This window comes from Corvus brachyrhynchos, unplaced genomic scaffold (assembly GCF_000691975.1).
Source record: "Corvus brachyrhynchos isolate BGI_N302 unplaced genomic scaffold, ASM69197v1 scaffold255, whole genome shotgun sequence".
Lineage (NCBI taxonomy): Eukaryota > Metazoa > Chordata > Aves > Passeriformes > Corvidae > Corvus > Corvus brachyrhynchos.
In genome coordinates this window covers 2628220-2644799 of record NW_008238358.1, presented here as the reverse complement: position 1 = coordinate 2644799, position 16580 = coordinate 2628220, and the positions used below count along the sequence as shown (strand labels likewise).

Sequence of the window (16580 nt, the reverse complement as noted above, 5' to 3'; positions counted from 1 at the left end):
CAAGAAAATAATATAACAGCTCCTTTTTATCAGTACTTCATTGTAATTGGAGTTTCCTATAAGCTGTATCTCTTCTTTCAATTAGAAGCTACTGGACAACTCAGCTGAAATTCCCTTCCTTGCGTTATCAAACTACAAGTTCACTCTTCAAAAAGCAAATGTTTTTAATATTCTGTGCAAGCTACAGGATCAAATTCTCATGTTTTGTGTTCCTCCAACAATCTGTTAGAACACAAATATGGTATGGACCCCAATTTGCCCTTTGTATTAGTATTAGTATTATTATTAGTATTAGTATTTACTGGTTTTCCATGTAACCAAAGTAATTTTTAAGCAGCTTGCTTGCAGGTTCAAGGTATCCATTATTAAGAATTAGACATATTTGACTTGAACCTACAGTAGCTAAATGCAAAAAGTGTAATATACTCTGTTCCTTCACAGTGCTGGGAAAAACTCCAAAGGCCTGGATTGAAGAGAAGAGATGTAATGCCCATACATGGGGGTAAAAATAGCATGATTGGGAATCATACATTCAGCCTACAGCCATTAAAGGGAAACAGTAAGTTGAAGCAGAGGCCTTTTGATCTTTTGCTTGTCAGACTTCTCAGAAGTGCTTGTTCTTACTCTGCCACTTGCTATCTTCAAGCTGATTTATTCTCCCAGGAAAAGGAGCAGTACTTAATGCATCCGTGTCCCTCTTAGTGCCTGGCCACACTTGAGCACCCTAAACGCAGCTTGCCTATCAAAGAACTATTTACTAAATCAAAGCATCTCAAAGACTATTGTTCTATCACCTACACAGGATGAAGTTGCCCTTTGTTATAGCAAAAACTCTTGTCACTCCTGCATGTATCTCTCGTCTCAGTTGTTTTCTTTTTCTGGTTGGCACTTGGCTGTAACAGTTCATTGCTGACTCCTGTGCATCCTGTTCTCAACCTTTAGCTACAGCAAAGCCCTTCAGGGACTACATTTTGGTCTTCTGAGAAAATGTTTGTTTTATTGCTGTCACCTCTGTGGCATTTCTCTCTTTGCTGTGCTTAAGATAAGTAAAATTGCATTTTCTTGCAGTTTTGACACTTCCTTAAACTGTGAGAGCAGGGGGCCATGAAAGTAGGAAAGATATCCTGTTATTCAATTGTTTGGTGGTTGGTTTGTCTTTTTCTTAAAGCCATCATGCTTCAGTTACTAGTTTTCGTGCACTCACCCCTCCTCTAAGGTGTGCTACACGCAGCTGTAATACATTTGTAGCCAGAATTTTCTCTGCAACCAGCACACACAGAGCAAGATGACTTTTTTGGCGGTTCTGCAGTGGGATACAGCTACAGAGTGCATCCAGCCAGGTAATATGAAGGAAACTTTTCAGCTGTTTCATAACAACGCCTGGAATTACAGGATCCTAATTCTTTTCAAACTTTAAACAAAAGGCCTTGAGCTTCTTAAGAAGGAATTTTTGGGCTTTGTTATTTTAAGTTAGTTATGTCTGAAGGGAACCACATGCTGTCGTCTCAAGTCTAACTTAACAGACTGTAAAAAAACTTGCACAACTGTGTGCAAATAAACAGCTGTTAAAACCACCCAACCAACAGAGAAGCCAAATCTGATAGAAACGAAACAGCAGAAACTATGTTCATATTTATTCAAATGCCAAAATTACATGGGATTTTCTCCCTTATTCCCCCCCGCTTCCACTCTAGGTTGAACTGATTCAGACGCTTTCTTAAGAGGAGAGGGTGGAGAGCCCTGAGAAGTGTCTGGGTTATGAAGAGGTAAGAGCTCTCTGGAAAAAAGAAAAGCCAGGCTATTCTGTTGGAGATTTTTTTGCCACTGTGTGTTCCTGTGCACATGTGCAAGTGTGTGAACCTTTGAGGATTACTGCTATGTACCATCTGAGCTTTTTCTCAGATTGTGATTATTCAGAAAGAAGTGTGGGCTGCTGAGCCTGTCAATGAATTCACTGTATGCCGTCATTCAAAGGCTAACATTGGCCTCACACAGGATGCATTTGGTACACAACGAGCCTTTCTTAGAGTCAATCCTATCATGATATTTGCATATTCTGCAACATCCATTTCAGCTGGGTTTTTTTCTGAAATGCCTTTACTTGCTTTGCAGAGAAAAATCGTGAGGAACGTTGTCCTTTTGCAAGCAAAAAGAGGTTGAAGAAACAGTGAGCTCTTGCATTTGTTAGTGCTGTAAGTGACTGAAAGGCACAGAGCCACGCTGTTCCCTATGGCTCTGCACATTCACTAGCCCAGAGCTCAGCAGCTGGAGTTTGGATCCGCTTCATCCGCTGTGCACTTCCACTAACCAACACTGCATGTGTGACTGCATACCTGGCCTCTCCGTGCCTGTGGTAGGTCCTTGCTTGTTTTACTGAAGTAATATGGAAGAAGGTTTGAAAGCAGATCTCCTGCAGCCAGGCCACAACCTGAAGAATCATTTCACTTGTGCTCTCCTTTCTCTCTTCTCAAACCTGTCTCTCTCTCAAAATCAGAGGACACTGACCTTTAACTTTTCACAAGCACTTCTGGAAACCCTGTCTTGGTTTGCCCGTACACACTTCTTTTTGGAGAAACAGGAAATCAGCTTGAGCTATTTTAATCCTGGTGCTTTCATATAAATATGTACTATTATTTTTAACAACTTAGCGGAAGGAAAAATATGTTTACAAGCACCAAAAATTGTGTCTCCAGAACAAAATAATCTGAACAATAGTGATGGAAATTTGATACTGCCTCATAGAGACTGTAAGGTAATGCCACTGTTGTTCATGTCACTTCCATTGGTTCTAGTTCTTACTTCTTCTATCTGTGCAAAATATAAAGGAGGTGTCTATGTCATCTTTTCATGGATATTACTAGTGGTTTTTTTTAGGGATGGCTGAGTTGAATAGTTAAAGGGCTGAATAGCACAGTTCTTCATGCCTTGCATCCTTCACACTCTGGTCTAAGGCACAGCCATAATCACAGCAGGAACTTTGTCAAGAACAAATAAAAGTGGAAGGGTAACATAGCTAGAATTTCTTTTTCAAGTCTCCCACTACTATAATCTTATTCCTTCCAAACACTTATTTCAAGTAACCACAGTATGTTTCACTAAAAATTTTACTGGACACATTAACTGCACATTAATGGCTCTTGCATAGCTGATGTCTTTGTAGCTCTAGGGGAAGGAAAAGCAAGGCCCCTTTGATATCAGTTTATGTAACACAGATTTTGTTTCTTGGAAGGCTCAAGGCCATTAAAAATATAAACTATACTGGAATATGTTCCATATGGCAGTTTCTCAGGTATTGTGATAGCTAATCCAAGTTAATAATTAAAACCCAATTCTATCATTCTTTCCTTCAGGATGCAAGAAAAGGCTGGAGTTTTCCTTTTAATACCGTATCATCTTTTCCTGAGTATATGGTTCTGTTCTTACTACCCCAGTACACTTAATATTTTATTGTGTAATATTTCATCTGGGTAAACAAGCAAAAGGAAGGAGGGTTCGTTTGTTCTCGAAGATACTTTTTAGTAAAATGAGCCCACAGTGATATCAGTGATTGATGGAGCACTAATAGCACTGGCAGTCTTAAGACCCTGTTTCCAGAACAGTAGTGGAAAATGTCCTCTGCTCCCTTTCTCCTAGCTGCACATTTTGATGATGTTTTTATCTTGGTTTGGGCAGCCACAGAGATGCTGTCCTTGTGCCCAGCAGGTGCTACACACAGCATGAGGTATTTTTGGATTTGTCTGCGTTGGAGGGACTTTCAGAGGTTGAAGGTATAAGAGTAGCCATCAAGGGAGATTTAGCTCAGAAACCCAGTTTTATGCTCTTGGGACATTTCACCTCCTCAGTTATAAAACATGAGGTGTTTGTCTGCCTGCCTGTCAGGATGCTGTGATCTCCTGATCACTGGATGGTGCATGCCCTATATTGAGCCCATAATGGAACCATCACCAGTACAAACACAGGAACTAGCTGTAAACACTCAGAAATCTGAACTTACAAAATTAATCCACTTCAGGCTTGTTTGTTGGGGTTTTTTTCCCCATAAAAAGTCCTGCTAGGAAAAGAAGGCCATGCATAAAATGAAGAATATTCCAATGTTCTTCCTGTATGGAGGTCTCTGGTGTCCTATCACCAAACCAAAAGAAAATGTTTGGACTGTATAGCCTAAAATGTGAAAGAAAGTAAGTGCAACTCCCACTTGGCAGGGCAGCTATTTCTCATAGGTGCAGGTAGAGGTGTAGAGGTTTGCTCATGGCAGAACTGCAATTTAATGACTCTTGGATGTGACCACCAGCTAATCTTCACAAAGACCCCACAATATCAACTGCTTGCCTTTGGCCTAAAATGCCAAACTAAAAAGAGTTTACTTTAAAAATTTCCAAAGAGCTGTTGCAGAAGAAGTTGGAGATTCAAGAATATCCATTTGCAGATGCTTTCACACACTGTCAGGAGTGGTGTCCAACCTGCTCTCTAGCCTGTGGGCTGATGGACTTGCCCTGTGCCAAAGATTTTTGTGTTCTGTGTTTTTTCTACTGCATAACTGTCAGACAGCTCTGGAGTTCACGGTGGGAGCATTCAGACACCGTGCAGCTGTGCCTGTTGCTCCAACAACTACTTTATGTCCAAGGCAGATCACACAACAAGACAAAAAGCAGCTGTGCTGCCAGTCCATGAGTCACAAAGCATCTTCCACCTGGGAAGAAAATGGCTGCATGAGTGGATTATGTAAATTAATTCTCCAAACTTACCAGGAAAATGATAATTAGTTAATTTCTACTTAATACTGTAAACTGTGTGACTAGAACTACCCCATAATGCTTACATGAGCAATACTTTTGGATGAATAAGTTTTTTTCTGTATTTTCACTTTTTTTTACTACCATGAGATAATAAGAAGCTAAGTTAAACACATTTGCTAAAGAGTGTGCATCCGACTTCACAGTTTAAGCAATTCATTGCTGAAGATTTGCCAATGAAATTTTTTTATTAATGGAAATAGCTAATCAAAGAGAACAAAGAGAACTGTATTTCTCAAATAATACAGGTTGATGGCAATGTTTTGGCTTGTGATAAAAAGAAAAAAATTGGTGAATTTTGAGCATCATCCTCTTTTCTTCTGGCACAACTTTTCAGGTATTTAAAACCAGTTGCTTTCTCCTTTCAAAGCCTTCAGTGTTTGTGGTCAGAAGACCAGATTTGCTGACACCTGGGACCAGAGCTGCTGCCAGTGCCCCCATTTAGATTTGCACATAGTGTCTTGGGCAGGAGTGTGGGCACTGGCAGCAGCTCTGGTCCCAGGTGTCAGCAAATCTGGTCTTCTGACCAGCCTGGGGAGATTTTCCAGATTTCTGCCCATATCCATTGTCTGAGTGGGCGAATGTTGCACCAATCTTAAAGGGACTTTGCTTTATTTCTTCCTTCTTCCTTCCTTTTGGATTAATTCATTGTGGGAAAATAGATTGTGAATCTGTATAACTGACAGGTTTGTTAGTGCTTATCAAATACCTTAAAATTCAGAAGAAGCAAGCCCTGTGAGGAAGGTGTCCAGAGCTCTGAGGTGTCTTTTTGTCCCTGCTTGTTCCAAGAGTGCAGTTTGCCTACTCCCAAGGACAAGAACTCCTCCCCAAAGCCCTTCTGAAGTGTCAGCATCCATAATATCCCTTGGAAACTGCTGGGGACAGTCCCTGCAGTGCTTGGAATAGTACAGAATGCTCTCTCCAGGGCAAACTGTTTGGAAACGCTAAATTACTTAAAATCCCATTTATACAGCAAACTGCTGCAGTCAAGGAAGAGTAGAAGAATCTAGCAGTGTTTGATATACTTTTGCAAGGATTATTTGACAGTATCTTATTTTTGTGATGTTTAGAAGAGAGAATTGCTAACTTTCACCTCCCTTCTCTACCCATTTCCTATGTGTTAGCAAAGGGTAAAAAATACTTGGGTACTGCACTGCAGCTGTGGTGACTTTATATGAAGACAAATTCCTGAGGCTGGAATAATGTGACTGGTCTGAAAAAATGTTGCACATTCTTCTTTCTTCATTTAAATAGAAGAAGCCTGGAAATTTTGCAAAGGATGGGGGTGGAAGAAATGTTTTCTGTTTTCCAAAAGTGGGGGAGAGTTTGAAATACAATTGCAATTAAATTTTTTGGATGTCCTTGATGGCAGAGATGAAGTTTGTTCGGATGGAGTTTTTCACTACTTTATTTCAATTGTTTTAATGACAGTCTTTGAGACCGTATACACTCTATTTAGAGATGAAGAGGAGCTTAGCTGGATGGCCCCACTGTTGAAAGCTCAGTGTCTGATTTTCCAGCAAGCAGTAAGCTCAGCTGATAGATGTATTCACAATGTAAGTGCTATCACAGCATTGGTTTTCAAGAACTGGTATATTAGGATACACTTTAATGCACAAAAGACTTTTAAGTGGCTGCAGTTTGGATGTTGCAAAAAATAGTAATCTTTATTTAGAGCAATTTCCTCTTCTGACAGACTTCTGAAGTGGGAGTGCTTTATCAATCTTTAGTGCTGAGCACCCTGGGACTTTTTTTGAAGCAAATCAGCTTTCATCTGGCAGAAGTGGATGAGAAGGGTGGATTGAACTCTGTCACTGCAGCTGGCACAGATCCTCAGTGCTAGACTGACTCTGCTGCCTTCGGAACCAGACAGGAAAGAGGAGCTGATGCAAAGTGCGTTTTTCGAACCATCGCCCTTCGCCAGCGGGCATTGATTCCCTAACACCAGCAGTGCGATGGGAAAAAAAAAGTGAACTCTTTTGCTCTGCTTTTATTAACTGCTAATGCGCTCTGTGGAACCCAGCAAAAGGGTGTTATCAGTCTATGACTGCCACGGCAGCAAGGTGGAGTTGCATGTGGGAATGAAGCCTTGTATAATCAGGTTTGGTAACTACTTTGATACAATTTCAGCTGAAGCGTGTTGAGTCAAGCAGTTCCTGGTTTAACGCACTTACTGTTTCGTCTTCAGTTGCAGATTTCAGAATTTACCAAATGCCTTTCAATAACCATTTTTTACTGTTGCACACTGATCATCTACAAATATGCCTGTAGTAACTGTGTGTTTTGTTTTTATTTGTTTTTATTTAAGAAACCAGTTTTAGATGTCAAATCTCCCCTGAAATCTACTAAATTTTTGGGTAGGTTTTAAAGATGAGAAAAATCAATTCTCAGCTTGAGCTCACAATAAAGGCAGGCAAGCACAGCAGTAACAGAGCTTTTCCCTCTCTAGTATCACAACCACGGTGTAGTTTGATAGTGTTTTCTTGACCTCCCCCTTAGATCTAGAGGAGGAATATCTTCCATGGTGAGGGGTAGCGGGGACAGGGCTGTTTGAAAGCAGAAGCACCCAAGGAGAGCTCAGAGGTGAGCAGGTTCTACACTGCCCACAGCCTGGCAGGTTCTCAGCAGTGACAGCCTGATACCCGGGAACAGCTCACCTACTGAGAACACACACAGAGGCCACAGAGAGTTTGTAGCAATGGAAGGTTGTTATTTATAGGCAATGGGAAAGTTTATGCCTTGTGTTTGCAACTGCAGTTGAGCAAATATACAGTGAAATTGTACTTTATCCTCTGTTCAGTTTCTTCTCTAAAAATCATACCTGTTTCTTTCGATTTCTTGATTTAACATTCATAACCAAGGCACCTATCAATTACTCTGTGGATTTATAGAGCTGCTTTTTGGGTTTGTTTTACTTAAAAAACAAATAAACAAAAAACTCAAAACCCCCAAAATTCTGAAGTGTTTCTGAGGAAAAAAAATGTTGGGTTTTGGGTTTTTTTTCCCCAAAGAAGGGAACATCTTGTAACTAGAATAATAAGAAATTCATGCTTGTAGCAAGAGAATTATAGCCTGCAAAGTAGCTTGAACGTTTTCAGCTGAAAGCTGCTTTGGACGCTTAACACGGGATTAATGTTTGAAGTATGCCTGGACTATCAAGAAGTTAATTGGTGGAGTGTGAGCTATACCCACTTAAAAGGCACAGACATGGAAATCAGTGCATTCTCCATGAGAGGCTCTTAATGATTTCCTTTCAGAGAATGTGCACACTATCTTAATTATACAGGAGCCTACGTAAAGGTACCATTGGATTGTATCCAATGAAAGCTAAAACAAACACTATGACAACAAAAAGGGCACTTGCGTCATTTCGCTTTAGCATTTATAAAACAAACAATAACTAGCAAATAAAAAGCTCCTAGGCTATGGTGTGCTTACCAGTGCCAGGATACTTATTCCTTCACATGTAATCTTTAAAACAAAGAACTCCATATCAGAAAATGCTGGGACAGTCTTTTTTCTATTTGTCTGCACAAAAGCAAGACCATCTTACAGCAAGGAGACGTTTCCTGTGGTGCTCTGCTGGCTTCATGCGATTAATGACCTCAGCATTTCACAGATAAGTCTTTCTGTGTGAATGTGATCTTCTCCTGTGTGCACAAGGGCACACAGCCACTAAAAAAAAATGCATGAGAAGGAATGGGTGATAAAGCTAGCAGTGAAACTGAGGTGCTGGAGCATTATCATTAGAGATGCCATTGTTTTGTGTAAAGTGTAGATTTCAATATATTCAGTAATGGTAATTAAAATGATGAGTTTTCCTACACGGTAAGCCTTTCCACTGTGATCAAATCCACGTCGTGAAATTCTGTATCCTTGAGATCCCAAGATAGTTTGGAGAGCTCAGCTTTAACATGTGGGCTCAGCTGTGGCAGTGCACTGCTAACATGCTTGTTAGTTGTTGTTAGTTGCATATTGTAACAACCAAGGGGAAAAATGTCCAGATCTTTGCATATTATTTCCTAAAAAGATATGTCTTCAAATGTCAGGCCACTCTGGCATTTTCCTGAAGCTTCAATCACTTTAGCTATATTTTGGTGATACCATTCAAATGTTTCTCAAAAAACTGTTGCCACAAAGAAAAAGTTATCGCAATGTTACTTAGCACCATGGCATTGCCAAACAACCTGGAAGGTGTTGAGGAACTGCCTTCAGAGGATGGAAGGTAGAGGAAAGGGTTCTCTCTCATCCCCCATCAGCCTTTCTTACCTTCATCTGACCACTTTGGGAGCAGTTCCTATCCCTTGAAAACTTCAACCTTTCCTTGAAGCTGCAGAGTCCCATGGCAAGCTTCAGAGTCACCTCCTCCCGCTTCTGGGAGGAAGATCAACTGTAATGTCTCCTATGCTCCCTTCAGGGGACACCCAGACATATACTTGTTGCACACTTGCTGGACACTTTGCTGTGTCCCAGGGTGTTTTGAGGCGTTCAGAGCACATTTTCTGTAGGAAGACAAGAAGATACACAGCCCTCTTCCAGCTTTGCATGAGTCACAAGCTCCGAAAGGTCTGCATGTGGCATGACAGGATCAATAGGCGTCAGCGCAACAGCAGTGACACTCAATACATGTTGGAGGTTAATGATTAGAGATTAACACCCCCTCTCGTCCCTACAGAGTATGGCACAGAGGAAGGGAGGACCACAAATGGCATGTTTTGAAGTACAAAACAGCTGCCTCCATTTATGGAGGGGTCAAAATAATCTTGAACATTAATAATGAGTTTTTAATGTAATTCATGTTTTCCAGTGCTAGTGAAGCCTAACTGATAAATGAGCAGTGTTTTAAAACCAAATTCTTGCTCCTGTCAGAAAGCCCCAACTCAAGATGCACTGATCCATCCCTTCCTATAATGAGATTAGAATTTTGTTGAAAAGAGGGGCAGGCACCAAATACACCATCACAGTCCAGTGTGTCCTGCTACAGCAGCACAGATAGGAGCCTTGGGAAAACTATGTCATGTTCTTATCCTTTAGCTAATGTGTTCTGTAGCATCTCCCCTATTCAAACTAACTCCTAACTTGTTTACACAAAAGGTGGAGTCCTTATCATTAGCGGGACAGGGGTTTTTTTCTCGCCCTTCCATATCTACCAGCCTGAATTTTCTACCTGTGATAACTGAACCATTCCCACAGTAAATGGCTGTGTACTTGGAGAGAGGCACAGGTACCAAAGTGTGGGAGTGCTGCCTAACTCCAGGGAAGTGGGAAACTGCAGCAAGAGCTCTGTGGGTTTAACCAGCTTCCTAGGGAACATACAGTCATTGACTCTTCCCAGTGCACAGCAAGGAAGGAAAGTTTTCCTCTGGCTGACAGCTAATTTTAAGGAGATGAATTTATATTTTGGACACTGCACTTGGAGTTCCAGTTAATATTTTAATCTATCAAATGGATGTGGACAACCGATGGCAGAATTCAGGGATTGGAACTATGTGAATTTAAATTAAATAATGCTCTCAAAGGCAGTGTTAATTTTGCATCTAAAGGAAGCTGAACAGATAAAGCCCTCTGATAATGTAACACCAGAAGGCTTGAACTTCCTTGTAACAGAATAATTTCTCTAGGCAGGACAAATTCTGCTGCTATTTAATTTTGGCGTCATGTTTGCCACTACTAGCCCCTGCTATGCCCTTTAAGGAGCTAAGTTTAAAGTTAATGGGACTTCTGTGTACAACGGGTTGGCCAGTCATAACTGCAGACAGCAATGAGGTACCTGATTAGTGCAAAAGGTGACGCTTTTGCTACTTGGCCTCCTGCCCAGTGGCAGCTACTTCTGTTGAGCACATCCAATGAATTCATAAAAGTCACCAAAGAATTGCAGGTGAGGAATGGCTGTTGGTTGTTACTGGATCAGACCAGCTTCTGACCAGTCAGCTAGAGAAATATCCTGTACTTCAAACACTGGACTATGCATTTAAAAACATTTTAAAATACATACAGTGAAACGGAGTTGTTAGACTGGAAAATCCTCTTTAACGTGATACCATCTGACCATTAAATGTCTATGGAAAAGAGTTGAAATAGCACAGTGACTCATCAAGGAGTTATTGAATTGTGTAAATAAATCTTTCTTTAGAATTTATTGATTGGTGTGGAAGATCTAGGGAACTCAAACATGCTTGTTTGTCTTTAGGCAGCTTCACACAGGAAATCTGGCCTTCACACAATTCTCTGACTACCCTCAAGTTCAGAGTAGTTGTGTTATGCATACTGCAAGAGGAAACCACTATTTTCTTCCTTTAATTCCAGCTTTATTTTAATGGGATTATAAACTAGCCTTTTAAATGCAGAAACAAATTTCTTCTGTTGCCTTCTGCAATAGTTTTTAATTGACAGTCTATTGTTGGCCAAAGGTTATCTCAAAGGAGCTGTAACACCTAGATCCCCTCCCTCCCTCCCATGCTACTGCTGCCATGGATCGAATGGATACCAATGCCCTTCTGAGCTCAATCGTTTGAACTGATGTCTCAGCACTGAGTGAGTGAGATTTATAGCAAATAATGGGAATTTCTCAAGACTGTCTAGCCCACCTTAGCTGTGGTTTTGCTTGGGAACTCTTACCGGTTTCTGTTTAGAATTTTCTCCTGATGCTTTTTGTTCTACCGCTTGTCGCAGCTGTAGGATAACTTGGTCGACGCCTTAAAGTCAATACTATTATCACTCTGGAACTCCTTGTACTGCCCAGCAAAAGGAAATGCATTAATTTTAGAGCTGGGTCAAGCCCAGGAATGAATTAGCACATTGGGTAAATATCTGACAGCACATTTTTAAAAGTAACTAGTCACGCACCCTGAGCTGTTCAGGTTCAGATGACAAGCAAGGGACATGTCCTCTGGGCTTGCTTATGGACAGCCTTTGTGTCAACTTTCTGCCTTTGTTTGTTAATCTTAGTTGCTATGAAAACAGATATTAAATGGATTATTTTCTTCTCCTCCTCCCGTCATAATTTCTGATCTCACTGGCCAATTTCAGCCCAGATCTAGAGAGGGAAGAAGGCTCAATGATGCTAAGTATTCATTATACTTCATGAAATAGGTAGTTGGAGAACTGAGATGCAAAGGTTGCACCATGAAGTTGCTCATTATGTGACAATAGGCAATATATAGAAGAGACAGATTACAAATGCTCCAATGATGAAAGTCTTAATGGAAGCAAAAATATCCAGTCTAAATCCACAGAAAATATGACTGTATTTATTCTGGAGCTGATGAAATTTTATTTCACTGATTCATTGCAAAAAACCAAATTAATTCAGTGAGTTTTCTAAAAGGATTTGGAAGGAAATGTACAGTAAGTTGGTCAGATCTGGATATGCTGAGTTCCCTTGTTTTGTATTCCTGCACTTTGCTGTGAATGTGGACAGTGTAATCCCTACCCCCTACCTCAATGCGTGTTAGAAAGCTTAATTATCCTATCAGGGATCCCAATGACAGCAGAAACAGGACAAAATATCAGCTGAGTGCTTTCGGATGTGAAAGATACGATAAAGAAAGATCTTTTACGTGCAGATAAATATCTCTCCCCTTTATTTTTCATGTGTAGTTCCTTTATCAGCCTTTTGGAACACATAAGATTTAAACCATATGAGCAGTAACGGTATTTGTAAATGAAATTGCCGTCTTAATGTACTTCAGCTGTAAAAGTAGAGAATCCTACAGTATAGGAGACAGATGTATAAATGGACACAGCCCCAGTGCCATAGTCTTGTATGGGCAATGCTCAGAAAGGGAAGAACACAGTTGCTAAATCTAAAGAAGGACAGCATTGAATGAGAAAATGCACAGAATTGGCTTTAAAATGAATGACAGCCTTAATTTCCTGAATCTATGGATTTATTTCCTTTGCCTGCTCTCTTTGTAAAGATATGTCAGCTACCCACTGACATAATTCAGTGACATGAAGTGCATTTACATCTTGAAAGTTTTAAAGCTGCTTTTCCCTCTTCCCCATGCTGCTTGTTTTCACACATTTATGTGTACTTGGCCTCAGTTCTCTCCATCTGAGTTGGTGGTGCAGCCGTAATCCACTTCAGTACAGATATCCGGCTCTTCCTTTAGAAACTTCCTCTTGCTATGCTATAACTCTTGAAAACGCCCTGGCGGAAGTGGCTTTTTTCCTCCTTCCTACTCCTGCAAGAGGTCCCAGAAGTACAAGTGGCTTAATAAACCAGACAACATTTGGTTTGAAAAGAGCCTGAAGAGATATAGTTTGCATTAACTTTAAGGCATTTGTTTCTTACCTTATAGAAACATCATGCACATCACTCATGTTTAAACAAAACGACTGGCAAAGCTGTAGAAGCTGTAGACACTGTCCTAACACTTTAATTTATTAGAGTAAAACTGCCAGGTTACTTTCCATCCTTTGTACTCTACATATTTGAGACAGAACATCTGTCTAGCAACAGTAATGGTTCCATATCAAGTATATGGTTTCTTTTCTTCACAGAGAAAGATAGCCAAATGATACTCTAGATGTAATTATCTTTCACTTGCAGTATTTCCCTTTAAATATGTAATTTTAAAAATAAAAATTTAGGAAAAATATGGAATGCATAGTATTATTGTTTCATGGCACAAATTTGATTATTTATCATCTTATGTTATATATATTTCATAGGATACAAGGAGACAGTCTGTTCTGCCTTAGCAACAGAGTACTCTGGTTACTCAATTTGGTTCTGGCAAGACAGGATGATACAAAACAAGAGGGGTTTCCATTTTTAAGTATGTTAAGAAAATCCCCGAAGGTGTGAAATGGCAGATATTATGGGCATGATTGCTGTCAGCACTGTGAGAGAGACAAGGATTTCAAAAGGCTTAAAATAATAGACAATGGCCTATAAAGCAAACAAAAAAAGAGTAAAAAAAAAGAGGCATTTCCACTGGTAGAGAGAAAACTACTGTAGAAGACAGAGGCGCTGGTCGGTCTCCTACCTGGAAGGACCAGGTGAGAGATGAGATACACATGGAGAAGCTGGGAAGTTGCCAAGGCAACTTGAAGAAAGGTGGCAGCACCTTCCCAGCTACCAACACCCTGGAGGAGCTCTGCAAAGACTGTCTTCCAGCCTTTTGCTTTCCTTTGCAGATGCAGGATGTGTAATGGAAAAGCCAGGAGACAATAGTGCCCACCCCTGTAGAGGGCCATCTGAACAGAATATTGCAAAAGGCACAGGTGGGCCCTTTCTCTTGACATGGAATAGATACTACCCATGTCTGGTCAGGTTGTCCTTCTCATTTACAGCATAACAGAGGCCTCAGTAGACTTTTTTTCAAAAATAATCTTGGCTTAGAAAGAAATTGCTTAATTTAACAGAGCGCGTTTACTAAAATGGAGCTGTGGAAACTTTAAATATGTGCATGACAGTGGGTTGTGTGTTTCTTCATGCATTCTCCAGCTCTCAAACACAGACCCTGCCAAAGCAAATAACTGCACAGTATTTATCATAGTTCTGTTACTATGTAGGAATATTTTTTTGTTACAATGCTTGCAAAGGTGAACTATTTGTTAGATCCTCCTCTCTTCTGTCCACCAATAATATGGAAATCCAATTGTGGTCATGAAACATTGCTGACTTGGAGCTGCAAGTCCCAGGATCAAACCACATTAGGCAGCAGCATAGAGTTTCTCCCCTTGTCAAGAACCAGTTCTACTGCCATGTGAAAGACCAACAGAAGGTTTTTGTCAAATTGCACTACTTCTCTGAATGCACACCTATGAAATAACTCCCATTACTCCTGTCAAAGGAAGACACAAGGCATGGGGAGAGTTTTGCTAGTTTTGGGGCTTTTTTGGTGGTTTGGGTTTTTTTTTCGCGGGGGGGAGGGTCGTGTTGGGTTTTTGGTGTGGTTTTTTTTGGTTGGTTTTTATTTGGCTGTTTGTTTGGTTTGTTGGGGGTTTTAAATAAAATTTTTTTTAGATTTTTTCTTTCTATTTTGGCCTATAAATCTATTCCTAATTACTTTTTCTAGTAGCTTCTGTATGTGTTACCCATTTGTCATAGTGTCTCCTCCAAAGCAAGATCTGCCAATGGGGTTTTGATGGCTGGTCATCCTGTAGATGGTCACCCTGGGAGGGTGGGCTTAGCCCTCTGCTGAGCTGGAAAACAGAGGAAACAGATTCCAAATCTGACCCATTCAGATCTCACCAGCATGTTTTGATCCCAATTCCTCCAATCCTCCTCCAGCACTGGATGCCTGTAGTTCCTGGGAAGGCAGCAGAAGACAAAGCATAGGCTTTGCCCATGCTACCAAGAGGCCAGCTATGCAGCCTATACACATTTCTTTGGTTTCCAGAGGCTTATCCCTATCTCCCCATACTTTATGGAGGGATATAGATAAATTGTGTAATCTTTGCTGAACACTGGAGGCTCTCCTGATATACAGAACTAATGGAGATGGTTTGCTCAAAAGCATGGGGAAGCCCAACTGAGCAGGAAAATGCTCCTTGCAGGGCACTCAGACATGGGAACAAGTCCCCATGGGAACCGGTGGAAGAACCTCATTTATATCTTTGAGTAATGTAGGATTGTATTTTTTCACACAATGCTGCATCTGAAAGAATTCTCTGCAGGCAAAAATTGAATTAAGTCCTCTTCAAAGGTTTTTGTTCTTTTAAGAAAAAAAGACAGTGACTTAGTGGTATTTGTTGGGCTAAACTGTATTTCTCTGTGTATTTACATACATATTCATACGCTCAGGGCTAGCACCCAGATGACAAATGTGAGAATTATTATTATTCTTAAAATGTGTGTGCATCTGTGTGGTTTTTTACTTGGTAGTACTTAGTAGTAGTGCTAATGGTGCTGTGGCTATAAATCTTCCTTCAGGAATTTATAAAATAATGTAAAGCACAATTTATCCCTTATCTAATTAATGCCTACACAATGTTTTATTTGAACGGTTTCAAAATAATTTGGGGAAAAAAACGTTGGTCTAATTTAAGTGACAAGATGACATGATTTTTTCCCCAGTCAATTATTGCTTTGAAGTACAATTAATAAATTACATTCTGAAGCAAGAGAAACTTTTATTACAGAACAAACTGACTTTTTGGTTAAAAGTATTAAAAGAAATGACAAGCTAGATATTTTCCTTGAAAAATGTTCTGCTTAATACAGAATTTGAGTGTACAGTCCTTACTTATACAGAGTCAAAAGGGAACTTGCTGGTACAGTATGAAGGTGCAAGAGAGAGCCCAGTGCTGTACTGGCAGGACTGCAAAAAGCTATTGGCTGCTGTTTACATTTCTGACATTCTCTGAGTAAGTGTTGTCACAACAGACAAGCAATTATAGACAATAATGTCAGTAATTTGTGGATTAAGAACTCCTTAAGGATGTATTGGCACGGCCAGGCAGAAGCTGCTTTTAGCTTGCAACTGTTCACCCTTAGCTGTGCCAGTGAAACTGTAACTTTCAAGAAGAAATTGTGCTCCCTCTGAGGCAGCAAACAATGGCGGGGTTAAATTTCTCTAGGCCCTCCCCGCCTCTCTTACAGCTCTCATCCAGGCAGCTCAACCTCAAAGGGCCATTTTTTAATAGACATACAGATAAAATGGAAATATTGGCCATTATGTCGAAGTAATGCTGCGCTAGGCACTTGCCAACAAAGCCAGAAAAATCAGATTTAAGTTTCCACTACTATAAATACACCCGTGAGGAACGTCAGCTGAAGTCCAAGCCCCAGCACGCCGTTGTGGAGGGCACAGGACCTGTGCTGATCCCCCGACT

General features: G+C 40.4%; 1 long non-coding RNA gene across 1 annotated transcript; it reads left to right on the top strand.

The window, feature by feature from the left end:
• Positions 1-446: 446 nt before the first annotated feature.
• Positions 447-7735, top strand: LOC108447018. Its single transcript, XR_001862376.1, has 3 exons — positions 447-559; positions 1695-1766; positions 2113-7735. It is a non-coding gene; the product is annotated as an uncharacterized LOC108447018 (long non-coding RNA).
• The last annotated feature ends 8845 nt before the right edge of the window (positions 7736-16580 follow it).